The sequence below is a fragment of the Labrus bergylta genome, chromosome 22 (genome assembly GCF_963930695.1).
Source record: "Labrus bergylta chromosome 22, fLabBer1.1, whole genome shotgun sequence".
In the NCBI taxonomy this organism is placed as follows: domain Eukaryota; kingdom Metazoa; phylum Chordata; class Actinopteri; order Labriformes; family Labridae; genus Labrus; species Labrus bergylta.
Window position 1 is genome coordinate 7,398,163 of NC_089216.1, and position 14,795 is coordinate 7,412,957.

Genomic DNA, 14,795 nt, shown 5'->3' on the forward strand with positions numbered 1-14,795 from the left:
GTGACGTACAAAGACTGCCTCACGTGTGTGAAAAATACACAAAATACACACACAGCTGAAAAAGGATTCAAATGAAGTCATTTTCCCACCCAGATTAGTACAAACACCCGGGTTATTAATGCTTACCCTCGCTAAGCCCAAACACACACACAAACTTCCGAGAGCAACAATTCTGATAATGCTCGCCCTTGCACTGTGACCGAAACAGATCCTCTTTAACGAAAGGATTGGCTCTGAAATGAGACTCTTGGATAAAAGAACACTGTTATTGTCCCTATTTGCACTTCTGAGTCACATCAATTTAAAAAAAATATATGTTTCTACTTTGAATGAACATTTCTATTTTCCCAATGCACAAAATAGAAATGTGTCTATCAGGAAGATCTTAGAGGTAAACTCCTGCACACCATCTAACTTGCAAACTAGACTTTCATCAGGCAAACAGGTTGTTAAAACAAGATATCTAAATTTGGCTACAAGACTGCAATCAATCATTATGACTTCAGCTCTGAATTTGCAAACAAACAAATAAACATCAGCTTCCTGATTGAGACCACACACATATCAAAATAACAACCCAAAGTAAGGCAATTCGAAACAACCTGTAAATTCATGATTTTAACCCTCTCAGGTCGACGCTGCATGAGGTTGTTTACATTTTCAGCCCCAATAGAACTCTATGACATACTGTATATCTCACTATAGAATCCAATCGCTTCATCAGCTCGGTGGCTTTCCGTCGAGCAGTGTATCCGGATCCAATCCTCCCAGAAATGAATGTCATCCGTGATGATTAATGTATACATTTTAGTGAAATCGTGTAACTTCTGTTAGCTCATCGGCTAACGTAGACGCTGCCATCTTGGTTTTTTTGCACTCGGCCAATCAGAGGCTGTCTCTGTGATCAGCTGATATGTAAGGGCCAATGAGAAGCCAGTGCAACCTCAGACAGACGTCACAGCCTGCTCTGAGCACAGATATAGGAAATATAGAACTGAATTTGAATGGATGAATCCTTTTCATCTCATTCTAGTATCAGTAGATTTGTGCACAAAACAGCAAGTGTAGATTGTCCTTCAAATTGAGTAAATTCTTTTTACACACTTTCTGACCTCCAAGAGGGAAATATAACAAGGTTAAGGAGTGGCATACTGAATATCCTATGTTATTATGACTTTTTTGTTTTTACAGTGTGTGTCCATCTGACCCTCTTCATCTAAAACTGTTAAGCTGTGGCTTAGTGGATTTTTTTTTTATTTCATGGTCTTGTTCCCATCTCGGGGAATTAAACTAACATTTCTCCAGGCGGCAAAACAACTTAACACATCTGACTTAACATTAATTCTTCCTTAATCTCACATACAGAGCAAAACCAAGATGAAGAGTGGAAGTCGAAACGATGCGAGAAGCACGCTGGACTGAGAAAAATCAACTGTGCAAAATAAGTACTACTCAAATTACTTGGCAAACTTCGCCTCAAACTCCCAGGGTAAATCAAAAGGCATAACGGATTAGTTCACTGTCGCAAAGCCCCTATTGACCTAGAAGTATGTGTGTATGTTTTTTTCTCAAGTAAATGAGGAAGCATGTGTGTTCATGTCTGTGTAACTGTATGTCTGTGGGTGAGAGGAACAAAGCTCCAAACATATCTAATCCCTTTTTTGCAGACGTTCACATATGAGACCGAAAACTCATCATCTGTCTCAGTGGACAATCATTGCACTGGATCCCAATGTTAATCTTATGAACATCAAATACAATGCAGCTGAAATGAAAGCTCTGGGTACTGACAGGCAGGTGGCAGAGGAAAAGGAGTGACAAGAAACAACAGAGAAAATCTACGTGAGGGGAGCAGGTGTGTGTGGACACTTTAAGGAAAAAAAAAGATGACAAGCGGAGGAATTTGCCAAGTACCTTTAGGAATATGAAGAAGAAGCGTTAGAGAAACGTGCTGTTTGGAAATCTTCAGACACGCAGCATTTATCCCAGATCATCTCTCTCTCTCTCTCTCTCTCTCTCAAACACACACACACACACACACACACACACACACACGTAAGAGCTGTGCTGTGAAAGCAGGTGTAACTTGGGCTCAAATGGATCTTTAAAGGATTTTTCTAGGTACAGGGAGTTGGCAGGAGTTAGTTGATCTCACTAACATTAAAAATACTTCCTCACACACACCGACACACACCAAGACACACAAACATCATACATGTCAGCCTATCTCCTAAAAGCAGATGTGCTGGTTCCACATTTCGTGTCAACCCAATACACCCCTACAGAGTCACTAGCCTGTGAGAATGCCAGAGAGACACAAACAATTCTGTGTGAATACGCATCACTCAGTTCTCAGGAATTACCAAAAAAAAAACTCAACCACAAACAGCAATTTACAGAACCCTTCACACACACACACACACACACACACACACACACACACACACACACACACACACACACACACACACACAAATAAGCATTTCATATGAAAATCCATTCACATCTTAAAACCATTGTAGCTTCATGGTTTTGCATGTCACACAAACAGGAACATAAAAACACACCAGCACTGACTATTAGATAACATCGGAATCCAGCAGACCCGCCAGCAGGAACACGATTTCCATATCACTCACATTATGTCCCAGGGTTCCCGTACTTGGCTTCTCCTATCTTTAGACTCTCTAGAAATAATTAAAAGAAATAAACACATGGAAGGAGGACAGCTTACTCTGCTCACTTTTAGAAATAGGCTAAAGACTCATGAAGGTTTTTTTTTTCTTTCTTTAAAACATAAAGACAGAGTTCTGGTGTAGTTTATCTGTTTTTATCTGGATGTAGCAGATAGATAAAAGTAAAAAAGAAAAAAAAAGTTTTTATTTTTTTTAAGGAAAACCTGTTTTAGAGAAATGGTTCTAAATGATTTTATTAGGGATTATTGATTGCTTTGGTACATTAAGGACTAAACAGATTAAAATTTCCAAATAGTTTATCAGATTTTCACTCTTGATTTTTACTGTTACTGTTGAATGGTCGATTATTAGGATTTATTACATAGATAGATAGATAGATAGATAGATACTTTATTGATCCTGAGGGAAAAATATAATATAAATATAAAAAAAATATATATGTGCATGCAATTTAAAACAAGAACCAATAAACAGTTGAGGAAAAAAAATCTGTAATTAGACCTGAATATGAAAAAAAAAAAAAAAAAAGTGTTGACCTTCTGAAGTTGGGTTGTTTATGTATGTACAGCAATGTTTAAAAAAGCAGATAGTGCAAAATTATCAAAAAACAGACATTAAATTACAGGCAGTGCAAACATTAAATTAAAGGTGCTATTTAAGTGGATTATTAGCATTCTTTGTTATTATATCCAAATATTGTCAAGTTCATACCGATAAAGCTTCCTGAATTTAAATTGAATTGAGATATAGACAGAGACATTCAGTTTGTATGTCTCTTAAAAAAATGTGTAAATATTGAGTGATTCATCTTATCAATATACAATCTTTGATGATTGGAAAACATCCTCGGCGCAGGCGCAGGAAGAATCTGCTCGCGACTTTCGTGTTTTTCGGTAATTAGCGGCGTAGTTATCGGTGTTGAACGTTACCGTCAGCTTTTTAAACCTCGACACTTTAAAGCCGCATTTCAACGTGTTAGAGCCTAAATAAGACAAGGTTTGTTGCTTAGCTTGTTTAATACTTTTGTCGATACTTTAAAAGAGGATTAAATAGTTACTGAACTATTCTAACGAGATTTAACTTGAGGAAAAGAAAACAAACATATCGAAGGTCAATGTTGCCTAATGGTTGATCTTGTCTAATTCAGCTTTATGTGGCTAATGATAAACTTTTTTCCCCCTCTACCATATCAGTATTAATGTTATTATCAATGAATGTTATTTTTTTTAAAATTATTATTATTATTTTTTACCTTTAAACCCTTTTTATTTGGGATAGGTATACAACAAACTGTACACATAATGTCAACATGAACACATACATGCATGTCTGCATACATAGGCCTCCATGCATACACCGAAAAACAAAGCAAAAAATTAATGTTATTATCAATTAGTTTATAAATGCTCACATATATTATTAGGTTCTAGGCTTACAGCACATGTAGAGCCCACAGTAGGCTACAAGTGATTTTTGTTGTTGTTGTTGTTGTTGTTATATGCTGTAGCTAAAGGGAAATATGAACAGCAAAAATTCAGCTAGTATATCCTGTTTTGGGTGTTTTGTCTATGTGCTGCATTTCTGCAAATGAAGAAATCCAGGTAGAAACCATCACAACATGTCAAACAGACATGGACTAGTCTCAATGGACTTCACCTGTACACATATTGTGGTGTAAGATTAAGCCTGCAGAAGATCAAAGTTGTGCAGGCAAAAGATGTGTGGTCTTTTAGGTGAGGAAGATCAGATTTAGCTCAGAATAGGGGAACCGAGATGAGAAGGGCAGAAGATCAAACAGCACACATGTTTTTGCACTACATGCCATTTATTACTGGTTAAAAAAAAAAAAGGCACTTCTCTGTGAAAATCTGAACAGGGCAGAGCAGGGTTTCAGGGTAGCAGATTTAAGAGGTATGATGCTCGGGAATATTCCCAGCTCAGTCTTTTCATGGATGGGATTAGTTCTGTCAATGCTCTGAACAGAGTACACGCTTTCAGGCACTTTCTATAGGACATGATGTTATTTCTGCCTCCTTTTTGATTTGAGATCTGATATGATGCTGTTGACGCCTCATCATTTTTTGATAGTTAGAATCAGCAGGGCTAGTTTTACTGTGTGTGTGTGTGTGTGTGTGTGTGTGTGTGTGTGTGTGTTTAAACCCGGCTACAGGCAAGTGATGTAAGGCAGACCCAGTTGCAGATCTATGGCAACATCACAACAGGAAATTGTAATATTCCATCCTCGCTGAAATTAATTCATCACTCAGAAAGGAGGCAATATGCAGACAAACTCTTCCCTGTAACTTTACAGAATATGTGCAGCCAATCCTCAGAAGCACGCTGATTCAATTTATCTGTTTCAGGCTATGTTGTTTACAGGCCAGAGAAAAGAAGGCTCCCTGTTGTAAGGTCGTACAGCCAAGAATAAATATAGAAATAGAAATGTATAGGAATAAGATCTAAGGTCTAAGAGATATTGTGCTTCAGCCTTCAGGATACTTACATTAAGTTCATAACAGAAGAAGTTATCAGGGAATCTTGAGTCATTTGTTGTTAAAAGTAGATCTGAAAAGGTAGCAAATTTGATACTATGTCTAATTGCCTAATTAATCAAGCATTAAGTCCATTATCTTTATATTAGTATTTGGTTTCCCGCCCAAAATGCGTCCTCATGGCAACGTCAGTGTTATAACAAACAGTCTGTCACAGTTTTGTGGAGCGATTTGTTGCGTTGTTTTCGTTGTCAACACTTTTCCCATTTCAACTGTCTGTCCTCTTCCTCTGAGGTGGAGGACAGGGATGGGCAAAGTGTTGGTTCCTAACTGAAGAGGCACAGACAAGAAAAGGCAGAAATACATTCCATAATGAAAGGGTTTCAGATAGCGTGATTGACTCGTTGGAGCGTAAAGCGTTATCCCCTCTTACACTTTTTCCACATCCCTGATTGCATGACTGACTCTTGCCATTCAGCATCCACACGGAACGTCCGTTTACATCAGAGACTCTTTGTTAAAAAAAAAAAAAAGATGCACTTTTTCCCCTGATATCCAAAATGCGTCTATAAAAAGTTTAGAACCCCCCCCCCACTGAGCTTCAGATGGGAATATAAACAAGTGTTGAAGCTTGACTTTGTAACGGACAGAAAATCAATCTGCAACCATCTTTTGATCGCTGAATACTCTGCGCATTTGATCCCGCTTCTGAAGTGCGTTCGTTTTTTGATTTGATCTTTTATTCCTTTGTCGGTGCAGGCAATAGCAGTGGCCAGAGTTCATAGGTTGTTGCTGACTCTGGAGCACTGCATATGCTCCTATTCTGCATCTTTTTTTTTTTCATGCGTCTGTAATGACACAATTTTCCCCACAGGAATCATTAGTTTCTGTTTCGGGTATAGTCGTGTCCTTGCATCACAACACTTGAGGTCTGAGTGTTCGGTGGAAGGGAGTTTTAGATCGCAGAGCACAACTCTCAGTGAATCACTAAGCTGCAATGTCCTTATTAATAGTTCAAAGTTCAGACAGCTTTAAATTATCAATGTATCAATTCTTGCTTGCATACTCTGGTATTTACATACTTAAACAGATATTATGAGGACTAAAAAGGGCCGTTAATTTGTTCATACTAAATTCTGCATCATCTTTTGTACTGCTCTCAGTTATTTTGTTTTCTTTATTTCAGATGTCCATGGACAACAGGAAGAGGCAATCAGGTTCCTCCAACTCTATTAACACGGGTTACTGGTCCTCTTTGTTTCTACGGCAACCAGCCAGAGTTCTGATTGTAGAAGCACTTCCACCCTGGTGGTCCGAGACATGTGCAGTCCTCTGTGATGCCCTGGACAACTTCCTGTCCCTGGCTTGTAGTCTGGATGGACCCTGTAGGATACCACTACTCAGCCTGTATGCCATCAGCAGGCAGCAGGAGTGTCTGCTGCCATTTGTGGTAAAAAAAAAAAGTCTAGTTAAATTCTGTCACTCAAATTATTTCCAATTTTATCATCGTTATTTTTTGCCTCTGTAATTTATTAGCAGGTCCGTGGCAACGTAGCCAGGCTGCGTTCCTGTGTCGACGAGCTGAGATCTATTCCAGGTGAAGGTTGCATCAGAGGAGCAGCCAAAGGAGGCGAGCTGCTGCGACAGGCAGTGCTGGACAGTCTTCAACAGTTCAAACAGTACACCAGACATACAGCTAATGGCACCCATGCTAACAACACATCTTTGGAGGTAAGCAAAGTTCACGCACAATCAGCACAAGATTTTTAGGTACAGCACCTTGACCTCATAGGCAATATACTTACATATAGAAGCTACACTCACACTACAGTTCTCAAGAAATCTTAACATAAGGTACTCGTATGACATAACCCTCTTGCTGCCTTTATAAAGAAATGCATCTCAAGTTCACTCTTAATGACTGGAAATGTAGCCGATCTTAGGCCAGCATTTCATTCTAAACAATCCTTTTTTGGGTTTTTGGAGGCTTTTCAAATGTTTATGAAATTCAGATATTTCTATTTATATATTCAATAATCTGATCACACACATGCCAGCGCGTCCCTTTCGTCTGATTTATGAGCTCTCTTAACAGTCCATTTAATGGCTGAAAACTCTTGACATCTTTTATCAGACAGTCTACCTAAAACCATCTCATGTTCATTTCAAATGCAGCAAATGGGCTCTATTCATTGGCCGCTGAGCCATCTGTCGACTGAGAGTAGTAAAAGTGACACGAGTAAAGCTTTGGTAGAATTTCTAATCAGCTATCATCACATTCAAGTGGAAAATCCATTGAGTTAGAATTTAAACCACTTCATTTTCTAAGCTGCACCCACATTTGTACGGTCCGTGTGTAAACGCTTCAAAGCCAGTCCATGTCCAATTTCACAACTGTGCAAAGCCTTTTTATGATTCAAGTGGATGGAATTGTTTAGATCAATAAAATATTATAGCTTTTCATTTGATGGGAACATTTGTTAGAACTTTTAATGCTCAGAATGTTACACAGTTCAAAGCCAGATTTGGGCTGAGATCCCGTGCATGTTCCAGGCTCAAACTTTGACACAAATACAACAATTTAGATGTCAGTCATGACAGTTTAGTGGAATTGGAAAATTAGCTGATATTTCAGAAAGCAGACACTGCCTTTCCTGTTAAATGTGAACCTATCCCCTCTGGTACAAGGCTCTGGGCTATTAATGAGGATTTCTCAAATCCAACCAGAATATTATTAAGAAGCTCTGGACAGATGATTACACTAAGACCCACTGTTTCCGACAGCAGAAGATATGAATAGCACTGTTAGGAGAAAGAGACACTAAGCAGACACATGGCCCTGTGTGTGTGTGTGTGTGTGTGTGTGTGTGTGCTGCTGATAGACTTACATAATGCCTTTTCTTTTTTCATGTGTTTGTGTCTCCTTTCATGATTTGCATCGGGCCTCAAGAGCAGATTCTACTTTTGGCCAAACAGCAGGAAGAAGAGACATAAATAATCTCCTTATAATCATCATCTAGCGCTACTTTTAATGTGCTCGACTAACGTTATTTGATCTTTTTTCCCACATTACGTAACATTTAACAGTGTAGCAGCAAAATTTAAGTATAATATAGTTAGTGTGTAGAATTTCCTCTTTTCTGCATGTGTTGAAGTTTGTTTTACTAGGAGCAGGACATCCCAGTTCTGAGGTCATGTGTTTCTTTTCTTGAATTTTGTGATTTACGGTTCGTAAATCACAAATGTCCTTGAGGTCAAACAGAACCACAACAGTCGGTTCCAAAGAATGCTTTGCTGTGGTGATGTTGTGGTCAGTTATTCTGATGATATGACAACTTGAAACACAAACTTCTTCCTTCATAACACCGCCTGTAACTATTCCTTTTGGAAAATAGTTGTGGTGAGGAACAGCAATGTGGTTTTTAAGTAGTATAATCAAAACAAATTGTTGTTAAAGGGGTGTTCTCCAATGTGGCAGTCTTGGTTTTTTTTTCTCTTTTAAATTTGAAGTGAGGCCTTCATAATTTACAATGTTTTCTGATGAGGAGCAACTGTCAAAGTAAATGCCTTGTGTTCTCAAATCAGATGTCACATATGCTTTATGTGGTGAAAAAGCTCCAGCAACACTTGTAGTATGAAGATCAACTTTATTAACTTTATTAGACTGTCATGTTTTGGCTTGTGGTCTTCATCAGAGTCCTGATTCATGGTGTTGCAATAGTTTTAAACCCAAAAATAAGTGGGAACAATTAAATGAGACCCTGGAATAGAAGCTTGACCCTGCTAATTCTCTCACATCTACACTCTCACCACCATCATCACCTATTGAAGGTGCTGTGACGTTTATTACTTTTAGGAAGTTAATTGGTGTACTCATTCTGCACAACTTTTAAGATGGAAATGGGTAGAGGTTAGGGATTTTAAAAGTTTAAAGGGAGGGAGGGCTGTATTCATAGACAGGACAGTGGATTGAGTCGGAAATCTTGGAGAGCGAAGACTACATCCTCCGTACATGGGGCGCACACTAGTCTTTGAGTTGTTTTTGTCCAAGGTTTTTTGGAAGGCATTTATATTTCTATTTTCTCTTTGTTCACAGGTGACTGTGGTGACCAGCCAGGCAGGGCGGGGCATTGTTCGCCATTTGGAGATGGGACTCAAAGACGCTGACCTGGTGTCCCTGAAGCGGCTCCTTGTGGTACAGATCTATAGTGCAGCAGAATGGGGCCAGGAAAACCTCTCAACTGAAAACAAACACTCGGAGCCTGAAGGTAGGATGCGCAAACACAGAACGTTGTATTCGATCACAAACTGACACAGGATTAGTTCAGATACTATTAATGCAAGGCTGGAAAACAAACACAGATGCTCACTCTGCTGAAGTGAACATGCAAGGACCATTAACAAACACAGTAACTACCAAAAGGGGGCCTGCCATCTATTCTTTTTCTCAAGAACTTAATCAATATGAGTCTCTAATACTTTGTCACTTTCAAATGTGAAAACAAAAAATGTACCACTGTCTCTTTAATGTGTAGAACTAAGCATAGTCTTAAAGAAAAGACATGTTTGGAATGTAACCTTGGCAAAATGGTTATGAAGATACAACAGTTTAATGATGGTTAGGCTGACATCCTTTTGGCTGCTGTAATGCCACCGGGAGTAGTTCTCTGAGTTCCTCAACAGGGTTTACAGCACTGAGTGTTTGGAACAGAGCTGTCACTTGATCTCTTTGATATTACATCTTGCACCCTCTTGATTATGTTGTTTATATTATGTTACCAGTGGTTCTAAAAGCCAGTGATGTTTTATTAAATCTCTTTTATTAGAAGTGGTTCTTTCCAGTAAAGAAAACATGATGGTTGCTACCATAACATCTCCACTCATAGTGTTGGTTGCACTAGTGTATGAGTAAATGAGCACTTTTCTTTGTCTTAGTTTGCATTGATACCCGTTGGCTTTGTGATATATACAGTAGGGTGGGTAAAAGAAGATTGAAATCAGGCATTATCCCATAAATATCACGTTAACTATTTACATGGGTGGAGTATGAATTTGTTATAATTTTGTACCAAAGGAAGACTTGGAAGCATGTAGTTGTATTGGTTAAGGTTATGGACATAATGGTCCTCGTAAGTATGTATACAGATGTGTCTGTGAATCTGAGAGTTCAAGCCCTTGTAAGGCATCCTGTTTTTGTTCAAACTCAACTAATCCTGAATCTCTAGCCGACTTAATGACTGTACAGTTTATCACCAGGGAAAAGAGAGTATTGGGTAGGCAAACACAGACTATGAAGAGCAGCGTCAGAAAGACATTTGGATAATTAAAGCATCAGTGGTTTAGATTTTCCTACATGCAAAGCATTCGCTCTATCACTGAGCTACGTCCCCATTTCCTATTGACCACGATCGGTCATACAGTCATACAGAGGCAATTATTTCATCGCACAATAAGAAACAGTATAAAGGATGACTTACATGGATGTCGATGGGGATAGAACCAAGAGCTTTTCCTGTACATGTGCTTGTAGGTCAACAGAAGAATGTTATAAAGACACTTGCAGATGCTGGGGATTGAACCCAGGACCTCATACATGCGAAGCATGCATTCTACCACTGAGCTACATCCCCATATTTTCTAGGTCTTAATCGGTATTTAATACAGAGGCCATCATTTAGCCATGCAAGAAGAAAGAGTACTGAGGTTGACGTCGATGGGGATAGATTCAAGAGCTTTCCCTGTATATGTGCTTGTAGGTCAGCAGAAGAATGTTATAAAGACACTTGGAGATGCTGGGGATTGAACCCAGGACCTCATACATGCAAAGCATGCGCTCTACCACTGAGCTACATCCCCATATTTTCTGGATCTGGATCGGTATTTAAAACAGAGGCAATAATTTAGCCATGCAAGAAGAAAGAGTTGACTAATTGATGTCGATGGGGATAGAACCAAGAGCTTTTCCTGTATATGTGCTTATAGGTCAACAGGTAAGCTTGTAGCTCAGTGGTAAAGCATGCGCTCTACCACTGAGCTACATCCCCATATTTTCTAGCTCTGGATCGGTATTTGAAACAGAGGCAATAGTTTAGCCTCGTAGGTCAACAGAAGAACGTTGTAAAGACACTTGGAGATGCTGGGGATTGAACCCAGAATCTCAAACATGCAAAGCATGCACACTACCACTGAGCTACATCCTGATATTTTCTAGATCTGGATCGGTATGTAATACAGAGGCAATCATTTAGCCATGCAAGAAGAAAGAGTTGACTAATTGATGTCGATGGGGATAGAACCAAGAGCTTTTCCTGTATATGTGCTTATAGGTCAACAGGTAAGCTTGTAGCTCAGTGGTAAAGCATGCGCTCTACCACTGAGCTACATCCCCATATTTTCTAGATCTGGATCGGTATTTAAAACAGAGGCAATAGTTTAGCCTCGTAGGTCAACAGAAGAACCTCATACATGCGAAGCATGCGCTCTACCACTGAGCTACATCCCCATATTTTCTAGATCTGGATCGGTATTTAAAACAGAGGCAATAATTTAGCCATGCAAGAAGAAAGAGTTGACTAATTGATTTCGATGGGGATAGAACCAAGATCTTTTCCTGTATATGTGCTTGTAGGTCAACAGAAGAATGTTATAAAGACACTTGGAGATGCTGGAGATTGAACCAGGGACCTCACACATGCAAAGCATGCACACTACAACTGAGCTACATCCTGATATTTTCTAGATCTGGATCGGTATTGAATACAGAGGCAATCATTTAGCCATGCAAGTAGAAAGAGTACTAAGGTTGACGGGGATAGAACCAAGAGCTTTACCTGCATATGTGCTTGTAGGTCAACAGAAGAATGTTATAAAGACACTTGCAGATGCTGGGGATTGAACCCAGGACCTCATACATGCAAAGCATGCGCTCCACCACTGAGCTACATCCCCATGTTTCCTAGATCTGGATCGGTATTTAAAACAGAGGCAATAGTTTAGCCATGCAAGTAGAAAGAGTACTAAGGTTGACGGGGATAGAACCAATAGCTTTTCCTGTATATGTGCTTGTAGGTCAACAGAAGAATGTTATAAAGACACTTCGAGATACTGGGGATTGAACCCAGGACCTCATACATGCAAAGCATGCGCTCTACCACTGAGCTACATCCCCATCTTTTCTAGATCTGGATCGGTATTTAAAACAGAGGCAATAATTTAGCCATGAAAGCGTACTAAGTTTGACTAATTGATGTCGATGGGGATAGAACCAAGAGCTTTTCCTGTATATGTGCTTGTAGGTCAACAGAAGAATGTTATAAAGACACTTGGAGATGCTGGGGATTGAACCCAAGACCTCATACATGCAAAGCATGCGCTCTACCACTGAGCTACATCCCCATATTTTCTAGGTCTGGATCGGTATTTAAAACAGAGGCAATAGTTTAGCCATGCAAGTAGAAAGAGTTGACTAATTGATGTAGATGGGGATAGAACCAAGTACTTTTCCTTTATATGTGCTTGTAGGTCAACAGAAGAATGTTATAAAGACACTTGGAGATGCTGGGGATTGAACCCAGGACCTCATACATGCGAAGCATGCGCTCTACCACTGAGCTACATCCCCATGTTTTCTAGATCTGGATCGGTATTTAAAACAGAGGCAATAATTTAGCCATGAAAGCGTACTAAGGTTGACTAATTGATGTCAATGGGGATAGAACCAAGAGCTTTTCCTGTGTATGTGCTTGTAGGTCAACAGGTAAGCTTGTAGCTCAGTGGTAAAGCATGCGCTCTACCACTGAGCTACATCCCCATATTTTCTAGATCTGGATCGGTATTTAAAACAGAGGCAATAGTTTAGCCTCGTAGGTCAACAGAATAATGTTATAAAGACACTTGGGATTGATCCCAGGATCTCAAACATGCAAAGCATGCACACTATCACTGAGCTACATCCTGATATTTTCCAGATCTGGATCGGTATTTAATACAGAGGCAATCATTTAGCCATGCAAGTAGAAAGAGTACTAAGGTTGACGGGGATGGAACCAAGAGCTTTTCCTGTATATGTGCTTATAGGTCAACAGAAGAATGTTATAAAGACACTTGGAGATAGAACCCAGGACCTCATACATGCAAAGCATGCGCTCTACCACTGAGCTACATCCCCATATTTTCTAGATCTGGATTGGTATTTAAAACAGAGGCAGTAGTTTAGCCTCGTAGGTCAACAGAAGAATGTTATAAAGACACTTGGAGATGCAACCCAGGATCTCAAACATGCAAAGCATGCACACTACCACTGAGTTACATCCCGATATTTTCTAGATCTGGATCGGTATTTAAAACAGAGGCAATAATTTAGCCATGATAGAGTACTAAGGTTGACTATTTGATGTTGACGGGGATCGAACCAAGAGCTTTTCCTGTATATGTGCTTGTAGGTCAACAGAAGAATGTTATAAAGACACTTGGAGATGCAACCAAGGACCTCATGCATGCGAAGCATGTGCTCTACCACTGAGCTACATCCCCATATTTTCTAGATCTGGATCGGTATTTAAAACAGAGGCAATAATTTAGCCATGAAAGAGTACTAAGGTTGACTAATTGATGTCGGTGGGGATAGAACCAAGAGATTTTCCTGTATATGTGCTTGTAGGTCAACAGAAGAATGTTATAAGGACACTTGGAGATAGAACCCAGGAACTCATACATGCAAAGCATGCGCTCTACCACTGAGCTACATCCCCATGTTTTCTAGATCTAGAACGGTATTTAAAACAGAGGCAATAGTTTAGCCATGCAAGAAGAAAGAGTACTGAGGTTGACGGGGATAGAACCAACAGCTTTTCCTGCATATGTGCTCGTAGGTCAACAGAAGAATGTTATAAAGACACATGGAGAAGCTGGGGATTGAACCCAGGACCTCATACATGCAAAGCATGCGCTCTACCACTGAGCTACATCCCCATGTTTTCTAGATCTAGAACAGTATTTAAAACAGAGGCAATAGTTTAGCCATGCAAGAAGAAAGAGTACTGAGGTTGACTAATTGATGTCGATGGGGATAGAACCAAGAGCTTTTCCTGTATATGTGCTTGTAGGTCAACAGAAGAATGTTATAAAGACACTTGGAAATGCTGGGGATTGAACCCAGGACCTCATACATGCAAAGCATGCGCTCTACCACTGAGCTACATCCCCATATTTTCTAGGTCTGGATCGGTATTTAAAACAGAGGCAATAGTTTAGCCATGCAAGTAGAAAGAGTTGACTAATTGATGTAGATGGGGATAGAACCAAGTACTTTTCCTTTATATGTGCTTGTAGGTCAACAGAAGAATGTTATAAAGACACTTGGAGATGCTGGGGATTGAACCCAGGACCTCATACATGCGAAGCATGCGCTCTACCACTGAGCTACATCCCCATGTTTTCTAGATCTGGATCGGTATTTAAAACAGAGGCAATAATTTAGCCATGAAAGCGTACTAAGGTTGACTAATTGATGTCAATGGGGATAGAACCAAGAGCTTTTCCTGTGTATGTGCTTGTAGGTCAACAGGTAAGCTTGTAGCTCAGTGGTAAAGCATGCGCTCTACCACTG

At 39.6% G+C, this 14,795-nt stretch overlaps 1 long non-coding RNA gene and 9 other non-coding genes across 11 annotated transcripts in view; all 10 read right to left on the minus strand.

The window, feature by feature from the left end:
* Window positions 1-6,244: 6,244 nt before the first annotated feature.
* LOC136177330 (uncharacterized) overlaps window positions 6,245-14,795 on the minus strand; it is a 54,127-nt gene continuing 45,576 nt past the window's right edge. For both annotated transcript variants that reach the window (XR_010664957.1, XR_010664956.1), the window contains exon 6: window positions 6,245-6,626. This is a non-coding gene — a long non-coding RNA (uncharacterized lncRNA). The remainder of the gene's footprint in view (window positions 6,627-14,795) is intronic.
* Window positions 10,747-10,818, minus strand: trnaa-cgc (transfer RNA alanine (anticodon CGC)). The gene has a single exon. It is a non-coding gene; the product is annotated as a tRNA-Ala (tRNA).
* trnaa-ugc (transfer RNA alanine (anticodon UGC)) lies at window positions 10,973-11,044 on the minus strand. Its single transcript has one exon. It is a non-coding gene; the product is annotated as a tRNA-Ala (tRNA).
* trnaa-ugc (transfer RNA alanine (anticodon UGC)) lies at window positions 12,065-12,136 on the minus strand. Its single transcript has one exon. It is a non-coding gene; the product is annotated as a tRNA-Ala (tRNA).
* trnaa-ugc (transfer RNA alanine (anticodon UGC)) lies at window positions 12,285-12,356 on the minus strand. The gene has a single exon. It is a non-coding gene; the product is annotated as a tRNA-Ala (tRNA).
* On the minus strand, window positions 12,512-12,583 carry trnaa-ugc (transfer RNA alanine (anticodon UGC)). Its single transcript has one exon. It is a non-coding gene; the product is annotated as a tRNA-Ala (tRNA).
* trnaa-cgc (transfer RNA alanine (anticodon CGC)) lies at window positions 12,738-12,809 on the minus strand. Its single transcript has one exon. It is a non-coding gene; the product is annotated as a tRNA-Ala (tRNA).
* Window positions 14,087-14,158, minus strand: trnaa-ugc (transfer RNA alanine (anticodon UGC)). The gene has a single exon. It is a non-coding gene; the product is annotated as a tRNA-Ala (tRNA).
* On the minus strand, window positions 14,321-14,392 carry trnaa-ugc (transfer RNA alanine (anticodon UGC)). The gene has a single exon. It is a non-coding gene; the product is annotated as a tRNA-Ala (tRNA).
* Window positions 14,547-14,618, minus strand: trnaa-cgc (transfer RNA alanine (anticodon CGC)). Its single transcript has one exon. It is a non-coding gene; the product is annotated as a tRNA-Ala (tRNA).